A 6,449-nucleotide genomic window follows, 5' to 3' on the forward strand; every position below is an offset into this window, starting at 1 on the left:
TGAGCACGGCCGACAGCGGCGGGTATTCTGTCCGACGACTGCCGAGAACGCTTGTTGCTACGCCGCCGATGGGTCATTCAGTCCATTCTGGACACAAACCAGCGTAATAAAGAGTTTCGTTTAGAAACCCTTATCACTCTCTTCCTGCACGCCGGATTGCCGTCACTACTATGTGGCAATAGCAGGTTTCTGCTCTTACTGCATTGAAGAGACTTCTTTTCTTTCTTTGAGAAACCTCACAAGAGGGCACAGGTATATTCTGCAGGATGCCAACTCCTTAATCGAAGGACTCACTAGAGGAGCGGTCAAGCTTCCGCAGCCAGTTGTTACCACCGGCGTTCTGCACATTGAAATTGTGCGAGAAAAAATGACAGCGAAAGAAACTCTTGCCAGGTTCCGTGCAACGCGCCACCAAGGAGCTGCTCCTGAGCGCAATGGAGCACTTGTCTGTCGACAGCGAAGATTTGGATGTTTGCTCCAACGCACATCACCAGGACACAGTGACCACCAACGTCTTGTGGGCTGCCACAAGCATCTAACCGAAAAACTACGTCCAAATAAACAAAGAGCTGCTGAATACTAAGAACGCCACCGCTCAGGAGAGAAAACTACAAACTCTCAACTAAACCACTAGCCAGATATTAATAACGGTGCTGAAATAAAGGTATTCTCTGGTTTATTCTTCTGTGCCTGCCTCCTCTCTCTGGTGAAAGAAATAAAAGAAAAGCAACGATTGTACCCTTGCTAGTATTAATTATTGCATCGCGAATTAAGGCGCTCTGATCATTATAGAGCAAACGTCGCGAATTCGCCGACGACTGGCATGGTGAACCTGCTTTTATGCGCGACACAAACGAGTGTAGCAAGTACTTCACCCACAGTACTAGGTGAAGGTACGTGACATCACGGATCGAGTGCGGAGGCCTGACGTTATTTACAAAGCTTTGGTTTGGTTTATGGGGTTTAACGTCCCAAATCGACTCAGGCTATGAGGGACGCCGTAGTGAAGGGCTCCGGAAATTTCGACCAACTGGGGTTTTTTAACGTGCACTGACATCGCATGGTACACGACCCTCTAGAATTTCGCCATCGAAATTCGACAACCGCGACCGGGATCGAACCCGCGTCTTTCGGGTCATCAGCTGAGCGACATAACCTCTGAGCCCCCGCGGCGGCTCTAGGAAGCTTTGGTTTGAGCTCCTAATAAGAATTAATTTGTCTTTACGAAATTTCTCTGATGTCTGTATAGCTTTTGTAGCCATATGGGTGTGCTTGGGCAGATGGATTCACTAGCAACTCGGTGAAAGATACCTATTATGTTTTCCCTTCAGATACTACAAGCAGTGGAAAAATTCGTCTGAGAACTTTAACGTAATTGCAACAACCATTTCACATTCAAGCGTAACTCATTACCTTCCAAACTTGTGTCCTCCGAAGGGTGGTTTCCGGCTGGAAGCGGAAATATTTATGCATCATGAGGAATCGCAGTTATTCCCTGAACAGATGAAATCAACAAGCAGAGAAATCCTCAGGAGTAATTCGTTAACCGTGGCACGGTCCAGGAGGGTACGGTTTCTGTCGCTTTCGTAAGCACTGAGTTAATGACAGTTAGGCTTTCGTCGATCTTGAAGAGCAGCCTTGCACTAAATTGTCCGTTTCACTGTGGAGCTATATAGATATGCTTTCCACAGTGTGCATCGGACACGTTACAATGAACTTTTGGCATGCTGGCTAGCGATAAATAAGAGTTCAACAGACTGATGTGCCTTTATATGCGTCGCACCGCACATGTTTGAAAACTTGCAACACAACGGCAGGCATATCTTTATCTTCCTGTTATTTTCGCGATGATTGCTGTGCAAGGAAGTTTCTCAGGAATAAACGCAGGCGGTTTGGCTGCCGAAACTTGACCGTTCGCTTGCTGTTCCACTGAAAATTATCTGCAGCTACACATGAACCTGCAGCGGTACTTGCTCTCGAAGTTGTGCTATGTCGTTATGTGGCAAGCAATTCTATTATGCCCACCACTTGGATATCCCAACGAAAGGTATGTCAGGAGCGATCGGCGAAGGGGGTGGGGATGGCAGAAGGCAGCTGACTGTACAGCTATCCCTTTTTATTGTTTACACCGAGGAAAAGCGGACTATTTTAGTTTTCTTACAATAACGCAAGGTGGGCTACTTTTTGACCTGCAAGAAATGCTGCTGCCTGTGTTCGCAAAATTGCTCCATGCTGGTGTGGTCAAGAGAGCATAACGTACCTGATGACGATGTGCGAATGGCACTCGTGTTCACTGAAATCAAAGAGCAGAAGAATCTGTGGCAGAAATTGAAACGTATCATGCGCCGTTTGAGCGATCTTCTCGTGTGGTCCGCAAACGTAATATCATACATGAAGCCAGCACATTCTTTGCAATTCTTTCCCTTTACTCGCAACTTTTATACAGAGCCTAAAATCTTCAGGCATTAGTAATAATTAATCGAAAAGTTAGAAAATTCGCCCCTGTATCCCCATTGGTATTACAGTTTATCGCAATTTTTGTTTAAAAACGAGGGTTAAAACAGGAGATATATTACTTTACTGATAGGAAACACTGTTGCCAATTTTAAGACAGTCGTGGCAAGCTTTGTGAGATGCGATAGAACCTATTCACTGCACGCATTTGTAGACAATAGAGCACGCTATGGACTATCTACCGGAAATTAGCAGCTTACAAGTCTTGCCTGGTCGTACTCAGACACACAAAAACAGCATTGAGAGCTTACCAGAAGTCATCAGGGTTGTTTGACTTGACTCAGCTAAAGAATATTGAAGGAAAGGAAGGGAAACATTACCAAGAATTGAAGACAGTTTGCAAAAATTCCCCGCGAAAACCAAGTGTACATCTGCTTCAATATACACAGTTCACCAAGCGGTAATTTAGCCGCTTTAGTGCGCTTGAGTCGTTTCAGAACAAGGCATGACCTGAGCAAGCTTTACATTTTTTTTCATTGTAAATTATAATACAGTTCAGACTGCATGAAACTTTATGGTGTCAACAATGCAAAATATTTGTTCGCAAACGTGCTGACAAATCTAGCTAGGATCTTGCTGCTCCTAAATATCAAGATCGCTTGCTAGTCTGTAAAAGCGCGCGACAAGAAAATTTGCTGCGGGGTAGGCGTTATAAAAGCCTACATCTGGAAGCAGCACGAATGATCTCTTTCGCCAAGATGTATTTAGTACTCCGATAACAATGACGTATGTGACTAAGCTTTTTTGTTTACGCCTATTAAGAATACTGATCTTTACGATCATCATAGGTACGCGCTTTCATTGCATATATAGAGGTGGACACAACACAAGATTTTTTTGCGCAGCCATAAGCCTTGTAAGTCTGTACGCTTTATTGACATGACCACTCGGCTGCTGTAAGCAAAATATTCCCCTCAGCATCAAAGACCACAACGGCCACCTCGATATCCGGTTCGTTAATGAAAGGAACGTGAACCGTAAATCGTTGAATACCGGAACCTGCAGCGCTAAACTTCACACTGTGCGAGCTCATTAAAAGTCCAACATGATCTCGACTGACAAGACGCATAACGATTAATACTGACATAGATTATAATAAGTACAGGCTGCAGCATTGCCAGCTTATGGCCTAGCAGTTATCAACAGTACAAACACCTGCGTACTTGCAATGCTATGCACCGATAAGGCCGACCGTGGAAATGCCTTCTCTAGGAAGATACGGCAATGGTGCACGTAATGGGTGCACACTTGGCGAAGGAACGAGAAAACCAAGCGAGACACTCACCCATCGCGGTGCGATTAGTTGATTCTTCTTTTTTTTTCCAATACTTCACCTGCGTTGCATGCTCGTGTCTTTTTACTGAGCCGCGACAAATATTTATATTGATGGACTCAGTTTACAAGCGGTCGCTTTTGGCTTAATCCATTTAACAAATGGCTGTACTGCAGTTCACTTTCACACGTAGGCTGATCATTTTACCGCGGTTCAGCCGGACATTTTGCCTTCAGTCGTCCCTTTTATAGCACAGCAACTAATGCAAAGATTCGTGTGCCATCATCATCATCATCATCATCATCCTGACTACGCCCACTGCAGGGCAAAAGCCCTTTCCTTGTCTCTTCAATTAACCGTGTCTTTTGCCAGCTGTGGCCACCCTATCCTCGCAAACATTTTCATTTCACCCGCCCAGCTAACCTTGTGCCGCCCCCTGCTACGCTTGCCTCTTCTTGGAATCCACTTCTTTACACTTAATGACCAGCGGTTATGTTGCCTTGTTAATTATTATTAATTATGATATTGCCTAATTTAGTATGTCATGCTTGGCCAATGCAATATGCATCGCAATATTGCGTTCAAGTGTACCAGAACCGATATTACAAGGCTCCGACCTATATATCTGCTGAGGCTTCATTTCTGACGACATTTCAAGCTCTGGAAGTGAGAAAACGAAAGTCAGGAGGTCGTGGTCAACTTGTAACAAAAATTGAGCCTTATGATAGACCATCCTTGGGTTGGCACTTTATCTCGTCAAGTGGCCGGCCCTCGGTGACGCTCGGCGACTTTCAAAGCCCAGCCCGCCAGCTGTTTTTGCGCAGCTGAGTAGGAGCTGGACAACGCGACCTCCTATCTCTCGAGGTCAGTGAGTAGGCACTCAGTGATTGAAAATGCTTATTATGGATTTTAGTTAAGGCGAATGGTCGGACCCTCAGCCCAGGGATCCGCTAGGTTCGGCTGTCGTCTTGACCCCACACACCAGCCGTAATTGAATCCCGGGGTTTTTACGTTGTTCAATTTGTTACCCTGTCTAGTGTCGGATTTTTTTGGCATTCCCATACGAAGTGGTAAAGGAAGGCAATCTATCCACCGAATATGCAGTGTCAGCCTATGTCGTCTGTGGTACATATAAGCTAGTTTAGCTGGCCTAGTCTTGTTTCTTGGTTCTTGGTGAGCGAGGGGTCCGGTGGAGAGTACCCCCTTCTAATTAATCTGTGATGCTGGAGAGCATCACTGTACCCTATCAGTGAACGCTATCATTGAGCCTATCCCTGGTTCATATGTGGTATCATTAGAACGTGTCCGGTAAAGTAAGGCGCCAGTTGCGGCCTTGAGCGCCTTCCTTCCCTCCGTCTGAAGTTTCCGGGATGTCATGATAATGAATAGCGGATCAGTGTCCTGAGTTCTTAAAGGACGCTGAAAGCGTGTATGCACAGGAGTCCTCTGGTTTTCTGGAGTCTGCATGCACACTTTTCTGCATAGCCAGATAATGAATCAGGAGGACATATATAGCTTTCTGCGGACTTCGAGAAGCGCCTTCTAATAGACACGAGTTTAGTTTCTGACATAGCTTATCTTCGGCATTCTCTTCAGCATATAGCGTAGCCAAGATTATAAGGGCTCGAAGATAATTTTCGAACTTAAGCTCAGTGGCGGTAAGTTAGAGAAGCTCTGATGGTTATAGAATTATGAAAATTTCAGCTTCTTGGCGTCGGGCTCAAAAAGAAAATTTATGTAGACAAGAATCTTCAATCCATCAAAAAGCTTCACAGCGTGCATAGTGGCAGAGCACACAGAAACTCTGCATAACGCATATATTTCGCTTCTTACATCGGTGTGGAATACATTGGCTTTGTCATCGTCATTATATGAAGCCTAAAACGACAAAATCATTTGTTTACATCGCCCGCACAGATCATGCTGCGTCTTTCTAGTTTGTGGCGTTGATACGGCACTGAGAACTGTTAGCAGCATGCATAAACAGGCAGGACACACACTCGTCCTGTACATAGCGCACATATACCGCATCGTTCATTGGTTCTGTTACGTCTCGCCTACGACGCGCGGTATAGCCGGCGCGGATGCAACGGATGCCGCGGCTTCGTTCATCGCTGCCGCAACGCCTCCCGCCAAGCGCGTCCAGGCAGGTTTCAGTGCCACGTGTCGTCGTGCGTGCGTGTGTGTGTGTGTGTGCATGTTTTGCCCACGCTTGTCAAAGCGCGGCAGCCGGGGAGAGGAGCTCCCCAACTGGGAGGCGAGGAGGTCTGACCGGCGCCGGCCTGGCGGACGCGCCCGTCACGTCTGGACATGTTCAAGCGTCGCCGTATCGGACGCCTCTTCCCAAGCCGTTCCTTCTTGCCCTCGACTCCGAGGGTATAAAAGACAGCTGCGCCGGACGCCAAGAGAGACTTCGATTTCGCCCTTTGAGTAACGTGGTCGCCCTGACCGGCTGCTCTTTTGAGATGCCAGAATAAACAAGTTGTTCTGTTGCCAGTCGACTCATCCTTTGCCGGCACCTTCGGATGTTTCCAGCTTTGCCCCAGGCCGCCAGGCCAACGCTACCCTTGGGGCTTGCAACCCTTTTGCAACAACTGGTTGCCAGCGGTGAGATCCCGACAACGGAGGCCAGCAGCGAAGATATGCGGTCAACTGTATGCTG

General features: G+C 46.7%; 1 long non-coding RNA gene across 1 annotated transcript; it reads right to left on the reverse strand.

Annotated features, from left to right (window-relative positions):
- Positions 1 to 1,413: 1,413 nt before the first annotated feature.
- On the reverse strand, positions 1,414 to 2,799 carry LOC144110238 (uncharacterized). The gene is made up of 3 exons (XR_013309773.1): positions 2,766 to 2,799; positions 2,261 to 2,293; positions 1,414 to 1,449 (listed from the first exon to the last, which is right to left on the reverse strand). It is a non-coding gene; the product is annotated as an uncharacterized LOC144110238 (long non-coding RNA).
- Positions 2,800 to 6,449: the final 3,650 nt, after the last annotated feature.

Source organism: Amblyomma americanum, chromosome 11 (assembly GCF_052857255.1).
Source record: "Amblyomma americanum isolate KBUSLIRL-KWMA chromosome 11, ASM5285725v1, whole genome shotgun sequence".
Taxonomy (NCBI): Eukaryota; Metazoa; Arthropoda; class Arachnida; order Ixodida; family Ixodidae; genus Amblyomma; species Amblyomma americanum.